The sequence below is a fragment of the Cucumis sativus genome, chromosome 1 (genome assembly GCF_000004075.3).
Source record: "Cucumis sativus cultivar 9930 chromosome 1, Cucumber_9930_V3, whole genome shotgun sequence".
Classification (NCBI taxonomy): Eukaryota; Viridiplantae; Streptophyta; class Magnoliopsida; order Cucurbitales; family Cucurbitaceae; genus Cucumis; species Cucumis sativus.
The window spans coordinates 20672799-20688734 of NC_026655.2; positions in this window are offsets into that span (position 1 = coordinate 20672799).

Sequence of the window (15936 nt, forward strand, 5' to 3'; positions counted from 1 at the left end):
CGTAGCGATCACGTCGCGACAGCTTGGCGACTCCACTGGGGACATTGCAATGTGTAAGAGAGTCAAGCCAGTACATTTTTATCTTTTATTCTTATTATATTATAATATGTTGGTTCACTTAATTATTTTTTTTTTATTGATTCATATGTAATATTTTGTACTATGTTATTGGTACATTTTTTTTCCAACATGCATTTACACACACTCACAAGCCCTCTACCCGGGCTACAACCTTATAGGACTAGAATTGAGGATGGAGTAGTGTTGACCTTCGAGGGGTTTCGACTCCCGTGTAGGCACATGAAAAATCCTCGCTCAGATTAATTCTTTTGTTATTTCTTAAATAACATTAGAATAAGTTTGAAGACCTTTAATTTCTAAGAGTTTAGATGATACCAACACCATGTCAGTTTCTTTTTGACATATTTTATCCAAAAGTCAAATATTCAAATTATTTTTATTTATTTATTTTAACAAAGTTTCACATTTTCCTAAAATTTTAAATAATACATATTTCATTTAAAAAAAAGAATTTCAATAATAGTATTTTCTATATTATTATTATTTTGAGTTTGATATTTAAATTTTATTTATCTTAGTTCCCTAGAATTGGTTCATTTGGCTTCATGCATACTTTAAAGAAAGTAATGTTTACATTGTAGAGGTACATGAAAATTTATTATTTTCTAAAATTAACTAAATATTAAAAAACAATTAAGCTAAAGTACATAAAATTCTTATTTCTTTTCTTTTCATGTTTTTTCTTTTTTTTGATTTTTGATTTTTGATTTTTGATTTTTGATTTTTGATTTTTAATTTTTAAATTTTAAATTTTAAATTTTAAATTTTTTTTCTCTTTCTTCCCTTGCTCTTTAGTCTTCAAAGTTTTCAAAATAATCAAAGTAAAACATAGCTCACCCTACTCCAATTCATCATCCTTACAATACGATGCATAAAAGTCGAATCATGGAAGAACAAGATAAAGACATGGATAAAATGAGACAAGATATTAATAGTCTTGGGGAACAAGTTTCAAAAATACTGGAATTGCTTTCAATAGGAAAAGGAAAAGTCGTCATAGAAACAACACAATCAAGCAATCCAGTTCAAGACACCAATGATCCCATTTATCCCCCAAGATTTATGTCACGCCACATGAACGTTACACAGTCTCAAACTGCTCGACACTATGTTGCTATGAATCCACTTTTTGATGTTCCACCTCCTGTCCCAGATATAGAACAATTGGAAGCTCAGGCTAAAATTCAAGACATAAGGCAAAATGAGAACACTTCGGCTAAGCAAAAACTAGATGTTTTGGAAGAAAGATTGCGAGCAATTGAAGGGACTGATGTTTATGGAAATATAGAAGCAACACAGTTGTGCTTAGTGCCAGACTTGATCATTCCAGCAAAGTTTAAAGTTCTCGAATTTGACAAATATGATGGATCATCGTGTCCAAGGAGTCATCTTATAAGGTATCGTAGAAAGATGACAATGCATATTGGTAATGATAAATTGTTGATCCATTGCTTTCAGGACAGTTTGACTGGTCCAGCTACTCGATGGTATATTCAATTAGATAATACACACATTCATGTTTGGAAGGATTTAGCTGATGCATTTCTAAAGCAATATAAACATAATATTGATATGGCTCCAGATCGTTTAGACTTGCAACGTATGAAGAAGAAGAATTCAGAAAACTTTAAAGAATATGCTCAACGATGGAGAGATATGGTCGCGGAGGTTCAACCACCATTAACAGACAAAGAAATGACGTCTATGTATATGAATACTTTGCGGGCTCCATTCTATGATCGAATGATTGGTAATGCTACAACCAATTTTTGTGACATTATTGTTATTGGTGAAAGAATTGAATATGCGATAAAGCACGGGAGATTAGCAGAGGCTTCAGCTGAGTATGAGGGATTAAAGAAAGGAACAACATCTAAGAAGAAAGAAGATGAGGTTCATGCATTTGGTTTTCCTAATTTAGGGAACCACAAATCGTTTTTTTAGCCAAAGGAAACATGACCAAAATTTTCTTCATATATAAGCAATGTTTCTCATGTCCCTCATAACAACTATGTACCAACTCACTCTTTCTCTAGAGCCCAAAAGCCTATTAATTCAAACTCTTCTCAACCATTTGTACAAGGTCAAAGTAGCGAGACCAACTCAGATACATGACAATTTGATCCAATTTCCATGACATATACAGAACTTTTACCTCATCTAATTCAAAATCGACAGTTAGCTCCTATCCCAATGAATCCTATACAATCTCCTTATCCAAAATGATATGATTCAAATGCTCGATGTGATTATTATGCCGAAGGAGCAGGACACTCAATTGAAAATTGTTTGGCTTTAAAAAGGAATGTGCAATCTTTGATTAATGATGGATGGTTAAGCTTCAAAAAAGTTGGTGAGAAGCCGGATGTCAACAACAATCCACTGCCTAATCATGAAAATCCAAAAGTGAACATTGTAGATTGCTTTGTTTCAAAAGTGCAAAAATGAAGGAGAAACAGTTTATGCATGTCCACCTGATTTCGAGCTTAATACTTGGGATGTTGTAGATATACCTACATTTTCAAAAGAATTTCAAGAGTAATGATTAAGCTTTTATTTGTCAAATTCCTTTTATTTTATAGTGGCTCTACACAAGGCCACAATGTTTTATTTGCTTTACAATATGAATGTACTGTTTTATTTGTTATTTAATGAAATCTTCGCATTTTCCTTTCGTTCTTTCCAACTTCTTCTCTCTGCTTTTTTTTATTTAAATTAAACAAAAGTCCAAACTTTTTCATAGACAACATTCATAAGAACGAAGATGTTAGTAATTCCAGTTCTACCCTTGATACCTTAATATACACTATGGAATCTGACAAAGAGAGTGACGATGAAAATGCTGGGAGAATATCCTCAGAACTGTTAAGATTAGTAGAAGAAGAAGATAAGGTCTTAGGTCCTCACCAAGAGCTAGTTGAAGTAATCAATTTGGGTTCTCAGGAGGAATTAAAAGAGGTAAAAATTGGCACATCAATGACCAGTGAAACTCGAAAAAAAATAATCAATTTGTTACGTGAGTACTCAGATATTTTGCTTGGAGTTATCAGGATATGCCGGGGTTAAATACGGATATTGTAGTACATCGTGTTCCTTTGAAGCCAGAATGCAACCTAGTAAGACAAAAGCTACGTAAAATGAAGCTTGATATATTGTTTAAAATAAAATGGGAAGTACTTAAACAATTCGAAACAGTGTTCCTCACAGTCTCCAAATATCCTGAACGAGTGGAAAACATTGTTCCAGTATCCAAAAAGCAAACAAAAAGACAGAAAAGTGAGAATGTGTATGGATAGAGATTTAAATCGAGCTTGTCCAAAGACAACTTCCATTTACCTCATATCGACATGTTGGTGGATAACACTGCAGGATACTCAACTTTCTCCTTCATGGATGGTTTTTCAGAATATAATCAAATTAAAATGACTGAAGAAGATAAAAAAAAAAAACAACATTCATTACCTGTTGGAGAACATTCTGCTACAAAGTAATGCCTTTTGGTTCAAAAAAATGCTGGGGCAAATATCAGTGAGCAATGGTTACACTTTTTCATGATATGATGCATAAGGAAATAGAGGTGTATGTTGATGATATGATTGCAAAATCCAAAGCAAATGAAGATCATACAACTATACTCCAAAAATTATTTAATTGGTTGAGAAAGTATCAATTGAAATTAAATCCATCCAAATGTACATTTGGGGCAACCTCGGGAAAACTGTTCGGATTCATTGTCGGTGAAGAAGGGATCAAAGTAGACCCAGATAAAGTGAAGTCTATCATGGACATGCCATCCCCTGAAACAGAAAAAGAAGTTCGAGATTTTCTTGAAAGACTAAATTACATATCCAGATTTATCTCGCATTTAACTTCAACCTGCGAACCAATCTTCAAGCTTTTACGTAAAACAATCCAAGAAAATAGAATGAGGATTGTCAAGAAGCTTTCAACAAAATTAAGCAGTATTTGCAGAGCCCACCTGTATTATAATAAGCCATGGTATTTTGATATCAAGCAATACATAATTGTAGAGAAATATGGAGCTTCAGAGAATGACAAGCGCACAATAAGAAGGTTGGCCATGAACTTTTTCTTAAGTGGTAAAGTTCTTTATAAAAGAAACCATGATATGGTACTCCTTCGATGTGTTGATGTGGAAGAAGCAAAACAAATTATGACAGAAATTCATGAAGGAATATGTGAACACATGCGAACGGACATATTATGTCTAGACAAATCTTAGATCTGGTTATTATTGGACAACGATGGAATCAGATTGTATAAAATATGCAAGAGAATGTAAAAAGTGTCAAATTTATATGGATAAGATTCATGCAGCAGCATCTCCGTTGCATGTCTTGTCAGCACCATGGTCGTTTTCTTTATGGGGAATGGATGTTATTGGACCCATTGATCCTAAAGCCTCAAATGATCAACATTTTATTCTTGTGGCGATTGATTACTTCACTAAATGATTAGAGGCAGCATCTTACTGCAATGTTACAAGAGGAGTGGTGCTCAAGTTTATCAAAAAGAGTTGATCTGTCGTTATGGTCTACCAGAGGGTATTATTACAGATAATACCAAGAACCTTAATAACAAATGATGGACGAACTTTGTGAGAAATTCAAGATCAATCACAGAAATTCGACTCCATATCACCCCAAGATGAATGTGGCAGTTGAGGCAGTCAACAAAAATATTAAAAGAGTTATTGAGAAGATGACAACAACATACAAAGATTGACATGAAATTTTACCATTTACACTGCATGGATATCATACATCAGTTCGTACTTCAACAGGGGCAACACCATTTTATTTGGTTTATGGTATAAAAGTTGTCCTACCTTTAGAACTTAAGATACCTTCATTGAGAGTTATCATGGAAGCTAAGTTATATGAAGTTGAATGTCGTTATGAGCAGTTGAATTTCATTGAAAAAAAAATGTTTGGCAGCATTAAGTCACAGACAACTTTACCAAAGAAGACTAATACGAGCATACAATAAAAAATTGCACCCTTGAAGTTTTTGAGAAGGAGATTTGGCATTAAAAAGGATATTTTCATTTGAAAAGGATCATCGAGAAAAATGGACTCCTAATTATGAAGGTTCGTTTGTGGTGAAAAGAGTTTTCCAGGAGGAGCTTTGCTTTTAACCAATATGGATGGTGTTAAGCTAAAAAAATCATGTGAATTCAGATTATGTTCGAAGATATTATGCGTGAGGCCTTTTCATAGAAAATTTCGTAGTGTTGAAAGAAGTCAAGGGTATTTATAGGAAACTTACATTTAGTTCTTAGAATGTTATTTCATATGTATAAATTATCCCTTACCTCCTCTCTTTGTACTCCTATTCCAAGAATCGTTGTTATCTTTTCATTTCTTATCATATTTATCAAACACTTCTTTATTTGTCAATCCATTCTTTCAATCCTTTCTTTCATCTTTTTTTTAAAATATCATCAACTTATAGTAAACATCAATTTATTCATTAGTCTATTGTTCTATTTATTTGTTAATTAACAATGATTCAGTACAACTTATTGTATTTGCAAACCAAGTAAAAGCTATGATTTTCTCTTGTTAAGACTTAAGGAATTGTAAGTGTTTACAAGTCCAGACAAATTTCTCTATGATTGTGAGTTGCTGCAATTGGAAGTCTGAATCCTAAAGGATTCATGTTTTGTGAAGTCCAAGACGAAAACAACATTATGTCATTACAACATAGTACAATCTTTCGCAGTTTGGATTCATTTGTTTGATACGAAGAGAGGCGAGTTTACAGCTTAAAAAGTTCTCGTGATACATGTCTTATTCTATCCTACGACGATTATGCAGATAGATTGTTAATGGTATTGGTAAAATGGAGTAGTGAGCTATTTATTCCTTTGAAAAGCATAATATTTTTAAATTAAACTTCAAATATGTTTTAAAAGAAGGATGAGTCCACTTTATCAAATCTAGCCCTAGAGCTAAGATTGGTTTTTTTTTTTACAAATTTGATCAAATCGAGCTCAGATATGAAGCTGAGGCCAAAGCCTGTTTATCAGGTCCTTTCTCATTTATCAAACTTAGTCCTAGAGCTAAGGTTGATGTTTTTCTTAAAAAAAATTGATTAAATCGAGCCCAGATATGAAGCTGAGGCCAAAGCCTGTCTATCAGGTTCTTTCTCATTTATCAAACCTAGTCCTAGAGCTAAGGTTGATGTTTTTTTAAAAAAAAAATATTGGTTAAATCGAGCCCAGATATGAAGCTGAGGTCGAAGCCTGTCTATCAGGTCATTTCTCATTTATCAAACCTAGTCCTAGAGCTGAGGTTGATGTTTTTTCAAATTTAGTTAAATCGAGCCCAGATCTGAAGTTGAGGCCGAAGCCTGTCTATCAGGTCCTTTCCTTTATCAAACCTAGTCCTAGAGCTAAGGTTGATGTTCTTTTTCAAATTTGGTTAAATCGAGCCCAGATATGAAGCTGAGGCCAAAGCCTGTCTATCAGGTTCTTTCTCATTTATCAAACCTAGTCCTAGAGCTAAGGTTGATGTTTTTTTTAAAAAAAAATATTGGTTAAATCGAGCCCAGATATGAAGCTGAGGTCGAAGCCTGTCTATCAGGTCATTTCTCATTTATCAAACCTAGTCCTAGAGCTGAGGTTGATGTTCTTTTTCAAATTTAGTTAAACCGAGCCCAGATCTGAAGCTGAGGCCGAAGCCTGTCTATCAGGTCCTTTCCTTTATCAAACCTAGTCCTAGAGCTAAGGTTGATGTTCTTTTTCAAATTTGGTTAAATCGAGCCCAGATCTGAAGCTGAGGCCGAAGCCTGTCTATCAGGTCCTTTCCTTTATTTATCAAACCTAGTCTTAGAGCTAATGTTGATGTTCTTTTTCAAATTTGGTTAAATCGAGCCTAGATCTGAAGCTGAGGCCGAAGCCTGTCTATCAGGTCCTTTCCTTTATTTATCAAACCTAGTCTTAGAGCTAAGGTTGATGTTCTTTTTCAAATTTGGTTAAATCGAGCCCAGATCTGAAGCTGAGGCCGAAGCCTGTCTATCAGGTCCTTTCCTTTATCAAACCTAGTCCTAGAGCTAAGGTTGATGTTCTTTTTCAAATTTAGTTAAATCGAGCCCAGATCTGAAGCTAAGGCCGAAGCCTGTCTATCAGGTCCTTTCCTTTATTTATCAAACCTAGTCTTAGAGCTAAGGTTGATGTTCTTTTTCAAATTTGGTTAAATCGAGCCAGATCTGAAGCTGAGGCCGAAGCCTGTCTATCAGGTCCTTTCCTTTATCAAACCTAGTCCTAAAGCTAAGATTGATGTTCTTTTTCAAATTTAGTTAAATCGAGCCCAGATCTGAAGCTGAGGCCGAAGCCTGTCTATCAGGTCCCTTCCTTTATCAAACCTAGTCCTAGAGCTAAGGTTGATGTTCTTTTTCAAATTTGGTTAAATCGAGCCCAGATCTGAAGCTGAGGCCGAAGCCTGTCTATCAGGTCCCTTCCTTTATCAAACCTAGTCCTAGAGCTAAGGTTGATGTTCTTTTTCAATTTAGTTAAATCGAGCCCAGATCTAAAGTTTAGGTCGAAGCCTGTCTATCTGGTCCATTCCTTTATTTATCAAACTTAGTCCTAGAGCTAAGGTTGATGTTCCTTTTCAAATTTGGTTAAATCGAGCACAGATCTAAAGCTGAGGTCGAAGCCTGTTTATCAAACTTAGTCTTAGAGCTAAGATTGATTTTTTTTTTTGTCTCTCTCAAAAAATAAAAAATTGGCCCAAATACCTTATCTATTACCTTTGTCCACCTTTAAATATTTTCAGGATGGACAAAGGGGGCAAACTGTAGATACCGTATTTTGTCCTGCCTTTTTATTTTTTTCATTAATTAATTTATTATTTTTTTAAAAGAATTTGAATTTGAATTTAAATTTAAATCTTAATTTTTAAATTTATGTTTTAAAACAAAAACAAAAATAAAAACATATTTAAAATTAAATTTAAAAGTAAAGATTTGTTTTTCTTCTCCCTATTTTTCTCAACCATCCCCTGTTTTACTGAGTCACAACCCTCCCACTTTCTCCCAATCTCTCACGTTCTCCCACTCTTCCACCTTCTTCCCCAATCTCTCACGTTCTCCCACTCTTCCACCTTCTTCCCCAATCTCTCACGTTCTCCCACTCTTCCACATTTCTCTATATTCCATTTCACTATCTAAACCTACTTCACTTCTATCTAAAAAGGAGACATTTCCATATAAAAAGAGAAGGAGACGATTCAGAAAGGAGGAGGATGTTTTTTTTTTATTATTGGAGGATTTAGAAAGAGGTGAAGAGTGAAAGAAGATCAAAAGGAATAACCTTTGGCATTGAAGGGCAGACCTCTGGTAAGTTTTTTTTTCTTTTTCCTCTTTTTATTCTTATTCTTGTTTAATGATTTTTTTTGTTGATATACTGCTTAATTATGAACTATCGTGTTCATCATTTTACCATCATTTAACATGTTAATTTTATTATTTGTATCTTTCTTAATACTGAGCATTCTACCTTCCATTCTATATTAAATTTTTATAATTTCTTTTTAAATATTGGGTATCCATTCTGTGTTAATTTCTTTTTAAATATTGGGTATCAATTCTGTGTTAATTTCTTTTTAATTGTTGGGTATCCATTCTGTGTTAATTTCTTTTATTATTGGGCATCCATTCTGTGTTAATTTTCTTTTATTACTAGGCATCCATTCTGTGTTAATTTCTTTTTAATTAATTAGCATCATATATTTGTATTTGGATACTCATTCTTCATTGACACCCATTTTACAGTTAATTACTTATATCCATATGACATGCCTTAATAATTATGCATAATTAATCAATTAGCCTTCTGTATTTGGTAATACTCATTCTTTATTGGCACCCATTTTACAGTTAATTACTTATGTCCATATAACATGTTTAATAATTATGCATAATTAATCAATTAACATCTTGTATTTGGTAATACTCATTCTTCATTGACATCAATTTTACAGTCTTTGTTAATTACTTTATACATGTATCCATATGGCATACTCCGTTAATAATTACTGCTATCCATATATTATCCATGTTAATAATTATGCATGATATAATTAATATTTGGCAACAACCATTTTTCATTTGGCCTATTAATTAATTAGCAACTTGTATGTGACATTTTCACTCCCTCATTCTAATTATTTGCATGATGTATTAATTAATCAGTATGCATATGTGGCTATAATTATTTGATATTCATTTTGGTGTGATTATTTATTTGCAATATTATTTATTTGCATATTGGGCCAAACCTACTTTGGTATTCAACTGTTAGTTATTATTTGATATCAATTTGGCCCTCGTTTAATTATGCATTAATCAATTATTTTGCATCCTGCATTAATCAATTATTTTGCATCCTGCATTAATCAATTATTTTGCATCATTTTGATTTAATTAATTATGTTGCATGTGTTGTATTAATTAATTATCTTGCATCCTACATTAATATCTTTTACATTTTGCATATATTATCAATGTATTTATTTTATCTCAGCATATTACTTCTAAGTATTTTTCAAATTTCATAATGTTTTGCCATTGTTATTATTATTTTTTATTTAAATATAATAATGTAAATTGGAGAAAAAGTATTGTTTTTTTATGGATTTTATAATTTAAAATCCATAAATACATGAAATTTTTCCGTTTGAAATTTAATTAATAGATTGTTTTTTTTAAATTAACACATTTCATATTTTAAATGAGACTGAGTAGTATTTTCTATGAATTTATTAATTCTAGATATATGAAATTTTTCATTAAACACCTATGATAGAGATTAAAATATCAAGTTTTGGTATCTTAATATTCTTAAGGTGAATAAAAATCTTTTAAAACAAAAATAAACTTAATTTTTCTAATGGCTCCTATGCCACCCATAATCATCAATTCATGCTTAGGTTTTACTTTCTTCGATATGAATTGATAAACATGGGACATTTAAACAAAACCTAAATAAAAACTTTGTTTTGTGAACCTCTATAATTTAATTTAAAAGATAAAATTGGGTAACCATTTTTTGGGTGTTGTAGGGTGCTAACACCTTCCTTACACACAACTGACTCCCGAACTTAAATCTCTGAATGTACGCAGACCATTTTTTTTTTCTTTTTTTTGGGTGACCAATCACACCTTAATATGGTTGGTGGCGACTTCAAAACTATTTATTAAAATTAAATAAACGGGGAGGTCGGCCGCTCCGCGTAGCGATCACGTCGCGACAAACATCATGTATTTGACGATACCCATTTTCTAATAATTATTCATAATTAATTAATTAGCACCACCCTATTTCACGTTTTTAATTTTTGGCATCTTGAGTTAATTATTTGACATCCATTTGGCTAGTATTCTGCATCTGATTAATTATTTGACACCTATTTGACAAATTAATTAGAGTGTTTTGCATTAATTAATTATTTGACACCCATTTTTGTGGTATGTTAATTATTTCATTTGGTTATTTAATTAGATGATTGTGTTCATTATTTGGTTGATGTGTTAATTATTTAGCACCCATTTGGCATGTTAATTTAATTATTTGCATATTTTTAATTATTTAGGCATTCATTAGATTATGTGTTAATTACTTGTATCATTCAAATTATCATTCATTCGACTACTATGTCACTATTTATTTGCATCTTGCTTCTTTGACATCCTCGTTTAATTTAATTATTCATTACTCTGCGTGACCTTATTAATTATTTTACATCGTTATGCATTAATTAATTATTTTACATCTTTATGCATTAATTAATTATTTTACATTGCATTAATTAATCATCATGTACATATTGTTTATATTATCTCGTATTTATTTTATATATTTATTTTATCTCAACATATTAATGTTCAAGTATTGTTTTTTTAATGGACTTTATGATTTAAATTTCATGAATACATGAAATTTCTCCGTTTGAAATTTAATTAATAAATTGCTTTTAAATAAACACATTTCATATTTTAAATAAGACTGAGGAGTGTTTTCCGTTTTCTATGAATTTATTAATTCTTAGATACATGGAATTTCTCATTAAACACCTATGATGAAGATTAAAATATCAAATATTTGTATCTTAATATCTTTGAGGTGAATAAAATATCAAATCTTGGTATCTTAGTATCTTTGAGGTGAATAAAAAAATCTTTTAAAACGAAAATAAACTTCATTTGGCTTCACATTGTAAATATTTACACCCATAATTATCAATTTATGCTTGAATTTTTTTTTCTTCCATTTGAATAGATAAACATGGAACATTTAAATAAAACCTAAATAAACCCTAAAAGATAAAATTGGGTAACAAAATGGGTGTTGTAGGGTGCTAATAGCTCCCGAACTGAATTTAAATATGCTGAATTTAGGTAGACCATTTTTTTTCTTTTTTGGGTGACCAATCACATGGTTGATGGCGACTCTCAAACTATTTATTTATAAAAATTAAATAAACTGGCAGGTCAGCTGCTCCACGTAGTGACACATAGTTACACTATTAATTAAAAGGGCTAATTAAGGGGTAATTTTACATTAAATTATAGATATTTTCTCAATCTAACAAAAAGTTTTTAAAAAAAATATTAGCTTCACATTGCAACAAATGTTTACGTCCTAAATATTATCGAATGTGGTTTAAAAAATGCTTTTTTCCAATATTCACCCTTAGAATAAACTATCTAAAAAGTATTTGTAATAGTCGAGTTAATTTGGCGCACTTACAATTTTTTTCTTTTCTGATCTACAAATTTCTTTTACCTCAATGTTCAATCCTTTGGTTGGTAATGTGAGTTCAATTCATCTAGATTCGAATATTATTCTACATTAAAAAACTAAGCATGTAAAATTGATATATAATCTTAGCATTTTAGAGAAACCACTACTCAATTGACCATGATATATTGACAAAACTCTCTCTTTCTGCTACTAGTTTCCATCATCTCCAAACCAAGCTCAATGTCCATTTGCTTGCGGGAGGGTGTGAAGACAAGCCCTAAAGAATAGTCCATCAAGGACAGGACATCTCGTTAAGGCCATTGTTTGTTAGCGTTGGTTGTTATGCTCAAATATTTGAGGAGTTTTCTTCCTTTTCTTTGCCTACAATAGGATTTAATTTTCTCTGTATCCATGTGTGAGAAAATCAATGAAAGTTTTTCCGTTTATACAAATTCTTTCTTAATTTTTCTATAATCAATATGAGATATGAGATAGGACTGCATGTGTAATTTAAACCAAATACCATCATCGTTATGAGATATGACTGCAATTAAACCAAATACCACCTTTCGTGGGGAATCAATAAAGCAATTCGAAAATCTATTTTCTGTTCATATTCTGAGAGTGGTATGACAAAGTCTCAAGTCTGCAATTCAAGTCTGTAACTCCATGCAACACCAAAAAGGTGACTAGGGAGTTTTTTTTTTCCAACCATTTTTGTGGCTGTAAGTAACACGTGACATTGACCCTGCAACGTCAAGTGTGTCACAAATTGCAATTTCTGTCGACGTAGTAAAATCTATGTCGCGACGTGATCACTACGTGGAGCGGCCGACCTCCCCGTTTATTTAATTTTAATAAATAAGTAGTTTTGGAGTCGCCACCAATCATATTAAGGTGTGATTGGTCACCCAAAAAAGAAGGAAAAAAAATGGTATCCGTAAATTCAGATATCACCCTACAACACCCACCAAATGGTTAGCCAATTTTATCTTTTAAATTAAATATATGGGTTCACAAAACAAAGTTTTTATTTAGTTTTTGTTTAAATGTCCCATGTTTATCAATTCATATCGAATAAAGTAAAACCTAAGCATGAATTGATAATTATGGGTGGCATAAGAGCCATTAGAAAAATGAAGTTTATTTTTGTTTTAAAAGATTTTTATTCACATTAAGAATATTAAGATACCAAAATTTGATATTTTAATCTCTATTATAGGTGTTTAATGAGAAATTTCATGTATCTAGAATTACTAAATTCATAGAAAACACTATTCAGTCTCATTTAAAATATAAAATTTTTTTATTTAAAAACAATCTATTAATTAAATTTCAAACGGAAAAATTTCATGTATTCATGGAATTTAAATTATAAAATTCATAAAAAACAATATTTTTTCTCCAATTTATATTTTTATATTTCAATTGGAAAATGAATAATAACAATGACAAAACATTATGAAATTTGAAAAATACTTTAAAGGCAATATGTTGAGATAAAATAAATACATAAAATAAATACAGGATAATGTAAGCAATATGGAAAATGTACAAGATGATTAATTAACATATGATGCAAGATAATTAATTAATACAACACATGCAAGAAAATTAATTAATTCAAAATGATGCAAAATAATTAATTAATGCAAAAAGATGCAAAATAATTAATTAATTCATAAACATGCAAAATAATTAATTAATTCTGAAATATGCAAAATAATTAATCAGGCAGACCAGAGTAATGAATAATTAAACGAGGATGCCAAATGGGTGAAATAATCATTAGCATAGTGCCAAAGTAGATTTAATGCAAGATGTCAATAAATAATCACAATAGCCAAATGGATGTCAAATAATTTTAGCAATATGCATGCTGATTAATTAATTAATACATAATGCAAATAATTCGAATAAGTAATTGACATAAGAGGCCAAATGAGTGTCAAAATAGTTAACCATGTGCAAATAATTAGCCTTCAAAAATTAAAACTGTCCTAATTAATTAACAATGTATAATTAAGAGAATGTAAAATTAAAACTGTCAAATACATGGAAACCAAGAAAAACAGGGATGGTTGAGAAAAATAAAAATAAGGAGTGAAAAAAAAACTTTCACTTTTAAATTTTAAATATGTTTTTATTTTTATTTTTGTTTTAAAATATAAATTTAAAATTCAAATTCAAATTCTTTTAAAAAATAATACATAAATGAAAAAGGAAAGAAGAACAAAATAAGATATCTACAAGACAGGTACAAAACTGAGTAAAATCCATGTACAAAACTTAGTAAAATCCAAGTACAAAACTGTCATTTCTATTCATGCATGAAGTGTTATTATACTAGAGTTCCATAACTACAAACAGGATGTGTATCATGAAAGGGAATGTATATTCCAACTTAATTTTCCAATCAAATACAACCTCAATACAACAACTATTTAGAGGGTTTATTTGTTTACATATACACTTAAAGTTTTCTTTATACAGATATCACAAAAGAGATCAATCACACAAGAAAAGAAAAACTCGATTTGATCTTCGTAGAATTAATTCTTTCTTACACACATTTTTGTAAAACAAATCAAACATTGTGTCACCATGATGTCTGACATCCTAAAAATTGATTAATTTTAAAGTAAAAAAAAAGAAAGTTACTACTCATCTTTTTACAGTATGATTGAACACTGGAATAAAGTAAATAAAATCAATAAAAAAAATGGTACGTGAGAAACTAGAGGTGAGTTTGGAAGTCAATTGTGTATAAAAAAAAATCTTAGAAGACGTTGACCACATTTTATATCTTCTTGAACTGAAATCATTGTTTAATAAAATTCATTTTAAAAAATGCCTTATTTCATGGCTCATTCCAACATCTGAAGTGATATCCCATAAAATAAATGAAAATATTTCAAATGGTGAGAAATTATTACAACTTTTCTAAATTTATAATTTTAAATAATTTATTTTGATTAAATTCATTTTTTGTTTTGTTGAGATCAAAACTTAGACTAAAAAAATGTTGATTCTATTGTCTGAAAAATAACTAACTAGACATATTTCTAGACTTACAAAATCATAAATGTTTCAAAAAAAATTTAAAAATCTTAAAAGCAAAACTTTCTAAATATTTAAACAGAGTTTTATGGAAGATTTCAAAATTAATTACTTAAAAACGAATCTTTTTTTAGAAAAAACTTTGAGCAATTTTAATTAGAAACCAAATAAGAGTTTATGAACAATTAATATAATAAGAAAAATCAAAGATGCAACATAGCAAATTAAACAAATAAAAACAAAATAGAATTTTACAAAAAGTATTAGGAACTGCTACAAAGAAATCTATAAATAACGAAATTTAAGATATTTGGAAATCTCATCATTGGAATTTTTTTTTGAAGGGAGAAGGGTAAAGAGAAAAATGATATTTAAAATAATCAAATTATGACTTATTATCTACTATGCAACAAGAATCTCAGAATCTGTTGAAATAACACCACACTAGATTGCAAAAAAAGAAAAGTAGAGATTCAAAGTAAAATATTTAAGGGAACACCCATGCATACATATATACATGATAATCGTAGTTGATCGTCATTTGAAGAATAATAATTAATGATAAACAATATTTTAAAATAATTACAAATATAGCAAAACTATCGTTGATAGACTCGTATCATCTATCTGATAGACCAATATTTACAACATGGTCTATCGGTGTCATAGATAGAATTTGACAAATTTTGCTATATTTACAAATTTTTTAAAATGTTGCTATATACTTAATTATTTTGAATCTAATTACTAAATTTGCAATTATCCCTATATTTAAGCATAAATGAGATATGAATTTGAGAGTTGTATGATGACAATATAAAAATAAGAAGAAAAAAGAACATATCATTTATCAAAATTAGAACATCCCAAGTATAGGAAGAGTACATGAATGAACCAGTAGCACATATGAATAAGAGTAATTCTGAGAACATGAAAGTAAGGTTAAGAAAGATTTAAAAAAAAATAAAAGTTACTACATATACCAATGAAGTGCACATTACTTTTCGGTGCCTCGATCATAGGAA